Genomic DNA, 15651 nt, shown 5'->3' on the forward strand with positions numbered 1-15651 from the left:
CCCCACTCTGGCTCGCACCAAAATGGCTGTATTTAACAACCAGAAATTCCTGAAAGTTATACATCAGCTCTAACACCTAGCTGGGAAGAACTAAGATCAAGAGAGTGGTGATAAAGAACTGGTCCTGTGTCTGATCACTTGAAATAATTGTGTAATTAAAATAAAAATAGCAATGAAGCATTAAAATAAAATGGGGAAATGCAGAGTGTTGATTTCCTAAGTTTATCTCTTTTAAGGAACAAATCGGGCTTCATTTTCAGCAGGTGAGTCAGTCTGAGTTCTGATTGCAAGCAACAATAATAAGTTGTGTTTATCTTAAAGAAAAAGAGAGCTTTTGGAAGCATATTTGGTTTTATAGAACTGATGCTAGGACTGGAAAATGGGCCAGTCCAGAGACAGAAAGTACAATTGTGCTTCAAAAAAAGAATGGTGGCAGGACATGATACAAGGAAAGAATTGTTTCCTTGAATGGAACAATAAGGGACATAGTCAGATATAGAAAGTAGAAAGGGATTATCAAATGACACTGGGCTAGATAATGACAAAGTGAGAATTCATGGGACAGAGGTATTTCCCAAGCCCCACCTAGCTAATGATTTCACTTGTACTTGTGACTCTGTAAAAAGACTCTATATCAACAATAAAATTGCTCTTTGTTTTATGAGTTAATTACTTTTAGCTGGAAAATATACACATATAAAATATATGAGTATAAAATGTATCAGTTCAGTTCAGTCGCTCAGTCATGTCTGACTCTTTGCGACCCCATGAATCACAGCACGCCAGGCCTCCATGTCCATCACCAACTCCTGGAGTTCACTCAGACTCACGTCCATCGAGTCAGTGATGCCATCCAGTCATCTCATCCTCGGTCGTCCTCTTCTCCTCCTGCCCCCAATCCCTCCCAGCATCAGAGTCTTTTCTAATGAGTCAACCCTTCGCATGGGGTGGGCAAAGTACTGGAATTTCAGCTTTAGCATCATTCCTTCCAAAGAAATCCCAGGGCTGATCTCCTTCAGAAAGGACTGGTTGGATCTCCTTGCAGTCCAAGGGATTCTCAACAGTCTTCTCCAACACCACAGTTCAAAAGCATCAATTCTTCAGCGCTCAGCTTTCTTCACAGTCCAACTCTCACATCCATACATAACCACTGGAAAAACCATAGCCTTGACTAGACGGTCCTTTGTTGGCAAAGTAATGTCTCTGCTTTTCAATATGCTATCTAGGTTGGCCATAACTTTCCTTCCAAGGAGTAAGCATCTTTTATTTCATGGCTGCAGTCACCATCTGCAGTGGTTTTGGAGCCCCCCAAAATAAAGTCTGACACTCTTTCCACTGTTTACCCATCTATCTGCTATGAAGTGATGGGACCAGATGCCATGATCTTAGTTTCCTGAATGTTGAGCTTTAACTCAGCTTTTTCAGTCTCCTCTTTCACTTTCATCAAGAGGCTTTTTAGTTCCTCTTCATTTTCTGCTATAAGGGTGGTGTCATCTGCATATCTGAGGATATTGATATTTCTTCTGGCAATCTTGATTCCGGCTTGTGCTTCTTCCAGCCCAGTGTTTCTCATGATGTACTCTGCATAGAAGTTAAACAAGCAGGGTGACAATATACAGCCTTGATGCACTCCTTTTCCTATTTGGAACCAGTCTGTTGTACCATGTCCAGTTCTAACTGTTGCTTCCTGACCTGCATATAGGTTTCTCAAGAGGCAGGTCAGGTGGTCCAGTATTCCCATCTCTCTCAGAATTTTCCACAGTTTATTGTGATCCACACAGTCAAAGGCTTTGGCATAGTCAATAAACCAGAAATAGATGTTTTTCTGGAACTCTCTTGCTTTTTCCATGATCCAGCAAATGTTGGCAATTTGATCTCTGGTTCCTCTGTCTTTTCTAAAACCAGCTTGAACATCAGGAAGTTCACAGTTCACGTATTGCTGGAGCCTGGCTTGGAGAATTTTGAGCACTCCTTTACTAGCGTATGAGATGAATGCAAATGTGCGGTAGTTTGAGCATTCTTTGGCATTGCCTTTCTTTGGGATTGGAATGAAAACTGACCTTTTCCAGTCCTTTGGCCACTGCTGAGTTTTCCAAATTTGCTGGCATATTGAGTTTAGCACTTTCACAGCATCACCTTTCAGAATTTGAAATAGCTCAACTGGAATTCCATGACCTCCACTAGCTTTGTTCATAGTGATGCTTCCTAAGGCCCACTTGACTTCACATTCCAGGATGTCTGGCTCTAGATTAGTTGATCACACCATCATGATTATCTTGGTCGTGAAGATCTTTTTTGTACAGTTCTTCTGTGTATTCCTACCACCTCTTCTTAATATCTACTGCTTCTGTTAGGTCCTTACCATTTCTGTCCATGCACATATGTAAATACAAATGTGTGCAAACGGTGATGATAGTTTAGTCGCTAAGTCATGTGTGACTCTTGTAACCCCATGGACTGTAGCCTACCAAGTTCCTCTGTCCGTGGGATTCTCTAGACAAGAATACTGGAATGGATTGCCATTTCCCTCTCCAGGGGATCTTCGTGACCCAGGAATCAAACCATGGTCTCCTGCATTGCAGGCAGATTCTTTACCAACTGAGTCACCAGGAATGCCCCATAAATGCATATATATGTGTGTATATACATATGCAGTGCAAAAGTAAGTGGCTTAGCAAACAGCATATAACTTATACAGAATTTAATTTATGCAGAAAGAGTTTATTATTTCTCAATACCTCCTTTTTTGTTTTTTTAATGTAAATCCAACTTACCTCTTTAAGATATTATTAAAGAAATGTATATTGAATATTTCAAGAATATTGTTCTTTCCTAATCAGTTGTATCACAGTCATACTAAGAATAAAAAAAAGTAACAAACGTTTGGGTGAGGCCAAAAGTCAAAGTGAAACCACAGGGATATAATCTGAGAGTCTTGTTTTAGTTCTGTCTTAGACTTTATCAAGAGGTAGAGAAAATGGGACATTTTTCTATTGAGGACCAGGGAAAGAATTAAACTACAGCTAACTGAAGGCCACATTAGCTTTGGTGAGCCTAACTAAACCGTTTTAGTTTGGGGTTGTTTTTTTTTTTTTTAAGTTAAGAGTGAATAATGCTACTTTTCAATCCAAAAATAGATATTGTTTTAAATACTTCAATTTGATATGTTTACCAGCAAAATGAAAACCAAAGCAGCAGAGACAAATTCAAAAGCAGATGGAAATCTTTGGAGATGGCAGAGTCCTGTGGAAGAGAAGAAAAGTGAGTGTAAAAGGAGAAAACTCAAGAGGGTGTATTCCAGAACTTCCAGGACAGAGTGGAGAATGGTCTGGGGACCACATAAGAAAATTTTGAGCAAACCTGTGAATTTACCCTTCTCTGCATTTCAGACTGTTCTTCCTTGGAGCTGCCCACAAGAGCTTTGCACTCCAGCCTAGAAAGCAAATATACTGTGAAACAGCAATTCTTACATGGAAACTAAAATTACCATGGTTTTTTGTTTTCTTTCTTTCTTTCCTTCTTTTTTTTTTTTTTTTCAGTTATTGGTCTTGCCTGGAGAAAATGGTATGCTTCCATCTGTATTTCTTTCTTTCTCAAAACCTTCTCTGTGAGCAGAGGATTTGCAGTAATTGGTTAGGGAGGGTATTTCCTGAATTTCTTGGAACGTCGTCTTTCCTACACCTGCTCTGGGCTCTGGAGCTCTGCATGGAAACTTCCCATAAAGTCTTTCCATAGTGTAATCTATAAATCACCCTGTAGAGCAATATTAAACTTTAAAAATCAGCTTCCCACCTAGGAGTGCTGGTCAGATGAAGCTTGTCCGTGTTCTTTCTTTGGTTGTGTAGGAGGGTGACTTCTCTATTTGGAACATTAAACTAGAAAGAATGGATAAATGGCTCTTTTAACACTAACCTCTGAGTCGTCCACTTCATCACCACAAGTCAGACGAGGTTAGGACTTAACTGTAAATATGCTCTTAGCATCTTGGACCTGTTTGTAGCCGCAGTCACCAGATCTAGCCATTAAATATATGGGACACTGAGTTAAATTCAATATTCAGACCAATAACAAATAACTTCTTAGTATAAAAGAGTTGCAAATATTTCTCTGAAATTTAGATTTAACTGGAAATCTTGGATGTGTCCTGGCACCCCTATCCATTGCACATGTTAGAGTTGTCATGAATTATTTGTATAATTATGTGCTTAAGGTCTGCCTTCTCCTTAAAGTCTATAAGTGTCATGTGGCTTAGACTCTCTTGGTCTTAGTCACAATCATATTCCCAGAATTTATCCCAAGGCAGACACAGGCTGTAAGTTCACAAGGAATTTGTGGAGGTAATTCTGAAAGGCATGGTCATTACACACCCCTGGGAAAATACTATCCACTCAACTGCACTGCCAGTGACCAGAGTGATATTACTTTAAGATTCAGGCCAGGTTGTAGATTTGTTCAGAGCCCACTATTACCTACCTCTGAAATAGTTATCCCATTGCTATATAAAAAATGTAAAAGAAAAAGATGCTGTGTTTGTCCTTCCACACAAGTGCAAATAGTGAACAGCAGTAAACAGGTCCAGGGAAGGAGCAGGAACTACCTAAAGCCCTGGTGCTAGGTGGGACTAACAGTAGGATAAAGGATCTCGGCGTCTGACCCAGTCGAGAGAGTGATCTACCTTTGGTTTGTCACAAGCAAGTACCAGGTGGAGTTCAACTTCCTGATCTCTCAGGGAAGAGTCCTGGTTTGCCCCTAGGTTGGTTACATATGGAACCAGTTTGCCACATCCCGGTGTGGGGAGGAGAAGCCTAATAAGGAAGAGATAACAGTGTAAATCCAACCAGTCCCTCCTAAAAGAGATCAGTCCTGGGTGTTCATTGGAAGGACTGATGTTGAAGCTGAAACTCCAATACTTTGGCCACCTCATGTGAAGAGCTGACTCATTTGAAAAGACTCTTATGCTGGGAGGGATTGAGGGCTGGAGGAGAAGGGGATGACAGAGGATGAGATGGTTGGGTGGCATCACTGACTCAATGGACATGAGTTTGGGTAAACTCCGGGAGTTGGTGATGGACAGGGAGGCCTGGTGTGCTGCGGTTCATGGGGTTGCAAAGAGTTGGACACGACTGAGTGAACTGAACTGAACTGAACAGTGCAAAAGGTGATGGGTTTTTTCCCCATCCACCCACCATTTTATGAATAGATGCCTCTTTGAAGTGTTGCGTGAGTTAGGAGAAGTATAAAATAGTTGGATCAAGACCATGGTAGGCAGTCCATAAATTAAATATTTTGTTAACTTTCAGTTTCTCTTGGTGTAGCTAAACAAAATCACCTCCATGGTACTTAGACAGACTAGGACCTGGGACCCTCTGCTGCAGTGTTTGCACCTGGACAAATGTCAGAGAAATCATGAGGGACTAAAACTAACTGTGTGCATGGCAGCTGGAGCAAATTATGGACAAAAAGATACAAAGAGACCGAAAACCTAACTGCTACCTCTGAAGTTCAGTTCAGTTCATTTCAGTCACTCAGTCGTGTCTGACTCTTTGCGACCCCAAGGACTGCAGCACACCAGGCTTCCCTGTCCATCACTAACTCCCGGAGCTTGCTCAAACTCATGTCCATCAAGTTGGTGACACCATCCTGGTTATCTCATCCTCTGTCGTCCACTTCTCCTCCCGCCTTCAATCTTTCCCAGCTGATGGTCTTTTCAAACGAGTCAGTCCTTCGCGTCAGGTGGCCAAAGTATTGGAGTTTCAGCTTCAACATCAGTCCTTCCAATGAATATTCAGGATTGATTTCCTTTAGGATGCACTGGTTGGATCTCCTTGTAGTCCAAGGGACTCTCAAGAGTCTTCTCCAACACCACAGTTCAAAAGCATCAATTCTTCGAGGCTCAGCTTTCTTTATAGTCCACTCTCACATCCATTCATGACTACGGGAAAAACCATAGCTTTGACTAGATGAGCTATCAAAGTAATGTCTCTCCTTTTTAATATGCTGTCTAGATTGGTCATAGCTTCCAAGGAGCAAGCATCTTTTAATTTCATGGTTGCCGTCACCATCTGCAGTGATTTTGGAGCCTAAGAAAATAAAGACAGTCACTGTTTCTGAAGAGCTGGGAGCAAAAGCAGGGTACTGCACAAGACCCCCTGCATACAGCATCACCAAAGGAGGGCAGATCATTTAAGCCACCTCTCTGGTCCAACCCCTGAACACACCCCTACCCTTGTTCCATATAAGGAACAAGCTTGTCCCGCCCTCCCCTGCCTCAGGGAGTGAGCAAGTGAGGCAACCTTGTTCCCACTGCAGCAGGGGCCCCAGTAAAGCCTTGCCTGAATTTCTTGTCTACTCTCTGATCAATTTCTGTTGATTAAAGGGGCCAAGAATCCTGGTCAGTAATAGTACTAATACCTTATGTCCTCAGAGGCCCTCAAGGGGTTTTTGTATCTGCTTTGTGCATATGTGTATTACCATTTCCAGAGCTCTTTTTTAATATATTAATCATCTCAATTAATCCTCACAACAATCCTGGGAGAAAACTACTAGTTCCTTTCACAGATGAGGGCACTGAAGTTCATGGACATATCTGGTACTTAGTAAACACTGCTGCCTTCCTGGAGGCTTAGCCAGTAAAGAATCCACCTGCAGTGCAGGAGACCTGGGTTCAGTCCCTGGGTTGGGAAGATCCTCTGGAGAAGGAAATGGCAAACCACTCTAGTATTCTTGCCTGAAGAATCCCATGAACAGAGGAGTCTCGTGATTATAGTCTATGGGGTCAAAGAGTCAGGCATGACCTAACCACCACAAACATTACTGCAGAACTCAAACAACATCACTCATGCTCCCGAATCAATATCTTGCCACTCTGCAGTGCCCCTCAGCTGGTGGTCTTTCTGCTTCTTTTACTCCCATGGAGCTGGACCCAGTTGTTACAACCCAAGTCTATGGCTCCTTTCCAAGGTGGCAACTCTCTGAAGCCAATCTGAAGAATACTGATGTGTAGATTGGCTTTTTAAATCCCAGCCATTGTCATTTGAGTATGAATTGGGTCATAGTTTTACTGGGGAAGGATAAACGTCTTCCTGTATAGCCTGTTTGTTTTCCGTGTACTTCCATCTCCTCTTCCATCTGCCAATCTATAGAGGGAAAGAGCACGAAGAGACAGCTCAGCTGAAGGTGATTTCTGCAGATTCTCAGACGCACACCTGCCTCCATGAGCTAAAATCCTGTGGGTGGAGGTAAGAAGGAGGTAGCATAGAGTTGGAGCAAAAGACAGAGAAGGGGAAGAATCCTTGAAGTGGGGGAAAAGCAGGTCCTAACTCAAAAGGCCTAGGGATCAGGGAGAAGGGACTTAGGGCCCAGCTACACTTCAACTCTGAACCACATTCTGAGGAACTTGGTGAGAAATTTGGACAACCTGTATGGAAATGTGAATTTTGAGAGAGATCCTCATCTCCTGCTCAAGACATGGTTGAATGAAAAGAATAAGCTTGCTCTGCTAACACAAACAGGCCACACAGGGCTGGAAATTTCAAGGGTCAAGGCAGAACAGTCCTTCTATCTATGTTAGGAAGAAACTACCATGTTCATAAGAAACTAACTGTGAAAGTGAGTGAAAGTGAGTGAAAGTCACTTAGTCATATCCAACTTTTTGCGACCCTCTGGACTGTAGCCTGCCCAGGCTCCTCTGTCCATGGAACTCTCCAGGCAAGAATACCAGAGTGGGTTGCCATTCACTTCTCCAGGGAATCTTCTCAACCCAGGGAATCTTCTCAACCCAGGGATTGAATCCAGGTCAACCATATGAGCAAGCAATTCCATGCCTGGGTATATACCTGAAAAAAAAAAAACAAACACTAATTCAAAAAGATACATACACCCCTGTGTTCATAGTAGCATTATTTATAGTTGATGAGATATGAAGTGAAGTTGCTCAGTTGTGTCCAACTCTTTGCGACCCCATGGACTGTAGCCTACCAGGCTCCTCTCTCCATGGAATTCTCCAGGCAAGAGTACTGGAGTGGGTTGCCATTTCCTTCTCCAGGGGATCTTCCTGACTCAGGGATCGAACCTGGGTCTCCTGCATTCCAGGCAGACACTTTAACCTCTGAGCCACCAGGGAAAGATAAGATGAGATATGGGAACAACCTTAGTGTCCATCAACAGATGAATGGATAAAAACGATGTGGTCCATATATACAATGGAACTCTACTCGGCCACAAAAAGAATGGAATTTTGCCATTTGCAGCGACACTGATGGACTTGGAGGACATTATGCTAAGTGAAATAAGTCAGAAAGAGAAATGTTGTATGATTTCACTTATATGTGGAATCTAAAAATTACAGCAAACTAGTGAATATTAAAAAAGTAAGAAAGAAAGAGACACAGATACAGAGAATAGACTGGTGGTTGTCAATGGGATGAAGCCATAAGGGGACCTCTTGTGCAAAGGAAATGTGCAGCAAGGATGCTCCCAAAGCAACACCTCCAGGAACATGAGAACCAGCAGTCGAATACCTACAACCCAGAGGACAGGATGCCTGCCAGTGTTAGGCAAAGATGTGAGGACCCAGAAGCAGAAACTCCCAGGAGAGGATGTGACCCTTTTCCCCTAATCTCTCTTCCATATCCCAACACCAGAGGATGTAGAAATGACACAGAAAGAACTAGAAAGGAGGAGGAAACTAAAGTGGTAGCAGACCATAGCCCTCTCTCTTCCAAAGACTCTTGTCACAGAAGCCTGCTCGTAGGCCAGGGCATACATGTTAGGCTGGATAAGATCTTGAAGTAGTTTTGCCACTTCAATGGCTTTTTTTTCATGATAAATGTTTTATTTTTGTAATTTATAATGCATTTGGACTTCCCCAGTGGCCCAGTGGTAAAGAATCTGCCTACAATGCAGGAGACTCTGGTGAAGCAGGTTTGATCCCTGAGTCAGGAAGATCACTTAGAGAAGAAAATGGTAACCACTACAGTATTCTTGCCAGGAAAATCCCATGGACAGAGGACCCTGGCAGTCCACTGGGCAGCAAAAAGATACAATTGAGTGACTGCACACACACATGCACGGGCACACACACACACACACACACACACACACACTCATATTATGCATTTATAATTGAGATGATAAACCAGTTTTTTTTAAAAATTTGCAAAGAAAATTTCAAACACATTCAAAAGCAGAGATGATGTATACAAATGAACTTATTTTCAAAACAGAAATAGACTACAGACATAGAAAACAAACTTATGGTGATCAAGGGGGAAAGATGGAGAATAAATTGGGAATTTGCAATTAACAGATACATATTACTATATATAAAATAAAAATAAACTCAATGTATAGCACAGGGAAATATATTCAATATCATGTAACAACCTAAAACAGAAAAGAATCTATGAAAGAATATATATATATATGCATGTATGTATAAAACTGAATCACCTTGCTGTATACCTGAAACACTGTAAATCAACTATACTTTAATACAATAAATAAAATAAAGGAAAGGAGAAAAGACACAGAAAAAATGCTTATGAAATAAAGACTATGAAACTACTGCCATATACTACTTACCCAGCTTCAGTTACTATCAATTCCAGCTAGTCTTCCTTCATTTACACCCTGCCTCATATTCTCCTCCCCTTTCGTGACTCTCCAATATTAAGCTGAACCAAATCCCAGGCACAATTTTATTTTGTCTATAAATAGTTTAGTCTTTATTTCTAAAGATAGAGACTCTAGACTAACAACTTTTAATTGGTCTGGACTGGACTGGACTCCATGGGATCTGCCTGAGGCATACACATAGAGAATGGAAAAGGGAATTTCCACAGCTAAAAGCCATGGCTAGAATATAATAAAACCATTTAATAATAGTTGTAACCCACTAAGTTTTAGGCTGTTCAATAAAATATTACAAGTTGAGTATGAATGACTTTATGGGATTCACACAATGAGCTGATTCAGGAGCAGGGAGCCAGAAGCTGAGGCCCTGGTCTAGGGCTACATGGCCTTGATCTCCAAGATGGCGATGCCTGTGCTGGAGTGCAGGGAGGGTGGTTGGAGGACCATGTCCTGCTGTGGGGAGACAGCAGTAAATCTGGTTTAGGTTCTACTACTTCTTACTTTGGATTCCAAATTGACATTCAGTTTCTATGTAGACTTATCAAAGTAGCACTGTTGTATTAGGGAGTATATGTGTGTGTATGTGTGTGTGCACGCATGTGCTCAGTCACTAAGTCATGTCCAACTCTTTGTGACCCCATGGACTGTAGCCCACCAGGTTCCACTGTCTATGGGATTTCCCAGGCAAGAATACTGGAATGATCTGCCAGGGGATCTTCCCAACCCAAGGACTGAACACATGTCTACTCTGTCTCCTGCACTGCAGACAGGTTCTTTTACCACTGAGCCACCTGGCAATCCCATCATGGAATATGTATCACATGCTAAATCAAAAAATAAATATGGATGCAACTCTCCTGGCAGTCCAGTGGTTAAGACTTCACGTCTAGTGCAGGGTGTGCAGGTTCAGTCCCCGGTTGAGGAGCTAAGATCCTACATGCCTTGTGGCCAAATAAACAAAACATAAACAGAAGCAATAATAGAACAAATTCAATAAAGACTTTATAAATGGTCCACATTTTAGAAAAGCCTTAAAAATAAACCAAAAGAGGAATATGGATCATTTCCTCCATTGTGTGTGATGGCCAGTCAGGATGAATCATTTGCAGTGTCCAAAAGACTTCATAAAAATTTTTAAATTCTAAGCTTGAGTCATGTACCACATGTATAGGCCTTTCTCCTGCACTACCACACACCAGAGCTCAACTAATTATTGTATGTGTAGGAGAGGGTTGAGATTTTGACCAAAAAATTCTCCAGAATAGTGATTCTAAACCTCAGGGTCCTGAAACACTGAGAAATCTATGAATTAGCGAATTGAGCCTTCCAATCTGTGTCACACAACCATCATCATTTTGGTTTTTATTTAAATCCAATAAAATATGTGATGTGGAGAATGAGATTCGAGCATAAAACAATACTTTGTATTTTATTCAGTAGATAGATTAGTATCAGTAATCAGCTTTAAGTTTTATAGATTGAATAAATGATATTTTCCCACATATACCCTCCCCTGGCAGTTCTAATATATGTACATATAGTTTTGATTCATTAAAAATACATGGTGGGTTCATAGAATTTTCTGAGTCAGTGTTTACTTAAAGGACACTTGTACTGTACTAAGGTCAATAAGATACATTCTGATGTTTAAGGAGGATTTCCATATTAAAAAATATGAAAGGCACAAAGTTATCATGGACTTTGTGAATAAGCATAGAGGGAAAAACGCATGTACTCCAATGTTCTCCATCACCAGAAAGCTGGGAAGCAGAAGGAAAATGGAATATCTGTACATGTGAATTGTGTGTGAACATATATATATGTACTATATATATATACAGAAACATACATATATAACATACATTCATGCACACACATATAGCTATATATATAAATATGTACATACTACATATACATGTATATGCACATGTGTATTCATCCATATATAGAGTTTCCCAGGTGACTCAGAGGTAATGCAGGAGACATGGGTTTGATCCCTGGTTTGGGAATATTCCCTGGAGGAGGAAATGGCAACACACTCTAGTACTCTTGCCTGGAGAATTCCATAGACAGAAGAGCTTGGCAGGCTGCAGTCCATGGGGTCACAAGAGTCAGACATGACTGAACTACTTAGCACACACACATACATCCACATATATTCATGCATGTATGATACATGCATATATAGGTTAGCCACACAGTTCTAAAGGAAACACAATCAAGGAAAAGAAGAAAGGGGCAAACACCTGGGTTTTCAGGTAAACTGGAGCTCAGAGCAGTGGCTTGGAAAGCTTGTATCATTAGGAGCCCTGATGCTCCTCTTTGGAGGATGAAGGAAGTGAGCATTTTCAATGTCTGGAAAGTGTCATTCACATATTAACAGTGGTCCTCCTTGGGTGGCACAGATATTGAGCAATGTTTACTTACTTCTTAAATTTTCTGTCCTTTTTTATATTTTACAATCAGCATGCATCATTTAGGTAATTAGAAAAAAATCAATCCTTCTATTTTAATTTTGAAACATAATTGTCTTTATGAAACGTGGACTTGTTGTCTCTCCAGAAAGGAAGCCCAGGCCAGTGGTGGCTGCCTGAGCAACTGGACCTCTAAAAGTGAAATTCGGGATAAACTGGGAGATTGGGATTAAGTAAACACATTACTATTGCCGGGAGAAATATCAATAACCTCAGATATGCAGATGACACCACCCTTATGGCAGAAAGTGAAGAGGAACTAAAAAGCCTCTTGATGAAAGTGAAAGAGGAGACTGAAAAAGTTGACTTAAAGCTCAACATTCAGAAAACTAAGGTTATGGCATCTGGTCCCATCACTTCATGGCAAATAGATGGGGAAACAGTGGAAAGAGTGTCAGACTTTATTTTGAGGGGCTCCACAATCACTGCAGATGGTGATTGCTGCCACGAAATTAAAAGATGCTTATTCCTTGGAAGGAAAGTTATGACCAACCTAGATAGCATATTGAAAAGCAGAGACATTACTTTGCCAACAAAGGTCCATCTAGTCAAGGCTATGGTTTTTCCAGTGGTCATGTATGGATGTGAGAGTTGGACTGTGAAGAAAGCTGAGCACCAAAGAATTGATGGTTTTGAACTGTGGTGTTGGAGAAAACTCTTGAGAGTCACCTGGACTGCAAGGAGACCCAACCAGTCCAACCTAAAGGAGACCAGTCCTGGGTGTTCATTGAAAGGACTGATGCTGAGGCTGAAACTCCAAAACTTTGGCCACCTCATGTGAAGAGTTGACTCATTGGAAAAGACCCTGATGCTGGGAGGGATTGGGAGCAGGAGGAGAAAGGGACGACAGAAGATGAGATGGCTGGATGGCATCACCAACTCAATGGACGTGAGTCTGAGTGAACTCCGGGAGTTGGTGATGGACAGGGAGGCCTGGCGTGCTGCGGTTCATGGGGTAAAGAGGCAGACACGACTGAGCAACTGAACTGAACTGATACATAAAATAGACAACCAACAAGGACCTACTGTGTAGCACAGGGAACTATAATCAATATTTTGTAATAGCCTATAAAAGAAATTAATCTTAGAAAGAATATATATATATATATACATAACTGAATCACTCTGTTGTACACCTGAAACTAACAAAACATTGTAAATCAGCTATACTTCAATTAAAATAATTTTTAAAAAAGCAAAAGGAAGCTCACATACACCAGGGACTCTGTGTTTAACTCTCAAGACTTTGGGGATTTTTCAAGAAAATCAGATCAACATATTTCTAACTAGTTCAAAATGTTGTTTTCTTTAAGTGTTCTCTGATACATTTGAAATCCTTTGTACATTTTTTTCTTAAAATAATTTGTTGCTCCCACTGACAAAGGAAGGTAAATGAGTTTCAGTGCCATACACTGTTAGTCATGGCATGAAGGATTTTTTTCTTCCTGATTGTGAATTTCAGCAAGCATTTTCTCTGTTGCTTTATCACGTGCAATTGAAAAATGAGCAATCATGTATACCCTATGGCAGAATGAACAGGGATTTAGAGTGAGATGGCAAGAGTTCAAGTTTCAGATTCAGCACGTAGGGCAGGTTACTTCTCCCTGAGCCTTGGCGTCTTAAAATGTGAAAATAGTTCAGAATGTTGCGGGGATCAAAGAGAACTGCCTGTGAGAACCCTGGGTACAGAAGGCAATCTCTGCCATTGGTGTCAGCTGCAAGTACGAAAGCCAGCTAAAACTGGTTTATGCAAATGAAGGAATTTGTTGACAAATCACAGCTGGGAACAGAGCTAAAAGGACCCCCCCCCCCCCACTTGGGTTAGGACCTCATTTCTGTCTCTCTTGGCAGGCAAATCTTCACCACGGTAGCCCATAGAACTCCAGGGTGACATCCTACTGGTTTAGTGATTCCCCTTTTCCAAAAGCCCCAAGTACAAAGCTCTGGGTTGGCTCTTGCTGGCTTGAGTTGGGTCACCCTATTGGCTTGCCAGGTGGCTCAGTTGTAAAGAATCCTTCTGCTAAAGCAGGAGATGTTGGTTCAATCCCTGGGACTGAAAGATCCCCTGGAGGAGGAAATGACAACCCACTCCAGTATTCTTGCCTGAAAAATCCCATGGACAGAGAAGCCTGGCAGGCTATAGCCCATAGAGTCGCAAAGAGTTAGACACGACTGAGCGACAGAGCATGCCTGCATCCACCCTGTGGTTTGGGGGTGTGGTTCTGGAGATATGAGGATGTGGTACGTACACTGGTCAACTCAGATCATGTGCCCACCCATTGTGCCAGGGGTGGTTTACATGATCCCTGAGTGCTACTGCTGCTGCTGCTAAGTCGCTTCAGTCATGTCCAACTCTATGCAACCCCATAGACTGGACTATGCAGCCCACCAGTCTCCGCTGTCCCTGGGATTCTCCAGGCAAGAACACTGGAGTGGGTTGCCATTTCCTTCTCCAATACATGAAAGTGAAAAGTGAAAGTGAAGTCACTCAGTCGTGTCCAACTCTTAGCGACCCCATGGACTGCACCGCACCAGGCTCCTCCATCCATGAGATTTTCCAGGCAAGAGTACTGGAGTGGGGTGCCATTGCTTTCTCCTCCCTGAGTGCAGAGGACCCCAATTCAATCAGCATGTATTACCAAAGGGAAGAACAAAAGCTGATCCACTAAAATATATTTCATTATATAATAATTATATACAAGAATTGCTTTTTAAAGAATCATTAATAAACAACAGATACCATAAAGCTGATTGAAGATAGAAAATCACTGATACTGAAATGTATTTAGTTACTCCTTGTGTTGAGATGTTCAAGACCATTGACTTCAATGTCATGCCTTTGAGAACTTAATAACCATGCATGATGCCCCATCCCCAGTCAGGAATCCCAGGAGTCAGACTCTGAGATGGAGCTTGAATGTCAGAAGTTCATCAGAGCATGAGCTCAGGACCATCACTTTTGCAGAGTGAAGGAAACAAGTTTGGTTTAAAGCAGAGGTCAGCAAGCTTTTTCTATAAAGGACCAGATCATAAACACTTTGGGATGTGTGGATGGTCTCTGTGGCAACTGTTTAGGACTACTGTCACAGCAGAAAAACTGCCACAAAAAATATATATAAAGAGATGAGCTGGACTGTGTCCCACTAAAATTTCACTTATGGACACTGAAATTTTAATTTCATGTCACAAGATATTATCTTCCTTTTGATCTTTTTCAACCCTCTAAAGATGCCAAAGCTATTCTTAGTTCATGGATCACTCAATGGATAACAAGCTAGATGCGGTCAGTGGGCTGAAATTGTTGACCTTGGTTTAGAGGAAGAAGTTGAAATTGAGATGCAGTCACAAGAGAGCCTCCACCTATCCGCTGGGGAACCCCAGAGCTGGAATGAGCCTGGAGGGTTGCCCAGAATCAGAAATTGAGTTGCCTGGAACTGAGACCTTGGATATTCCAAGTGCTTTGGGTGAAGTGGCCCTCTTAAGTATAGGACAAGTCCCAGAGAGGGGCACAACTGACAACGGTCGTCTATAACACTTGAAGCAA

The 15651-nt window shown here is 41.7% G+C and overlaps 1 non-coding gene across 1 annotated transcript; it reads right to left on the minus strand.

Moving 5' to 3' along the window:
* Window positions 1–8049: 8049 nt before the first annotated feature.
* On the minus strand, window positions 8050–8122 carry TRNAS-GGA (transfer RNA serine (anticodon GGA)). Its single transcript has one exon. It is a non-coding gene; the product is annotated as a tRNA-Ser (tRNA).
* Window positions 8123–15651: the final 7529 nt, after the last annotated feature.

The sequence above is a fragment of the Capricornis sumatraensis genome, chromosome 5 (genome assembly GCF_032405125.1).
Source record: "Capricornis sumatraensis isolate serow.1 chromosome 5, serow.2, whole genome shotgun sequence".
NCBI classification, from domain to species: Eukaryota; Metazoa; Chordata; class Mammalia; order Artiodactyla; family Bovidae; genus Capricornis; species Capricornis sumatraensis.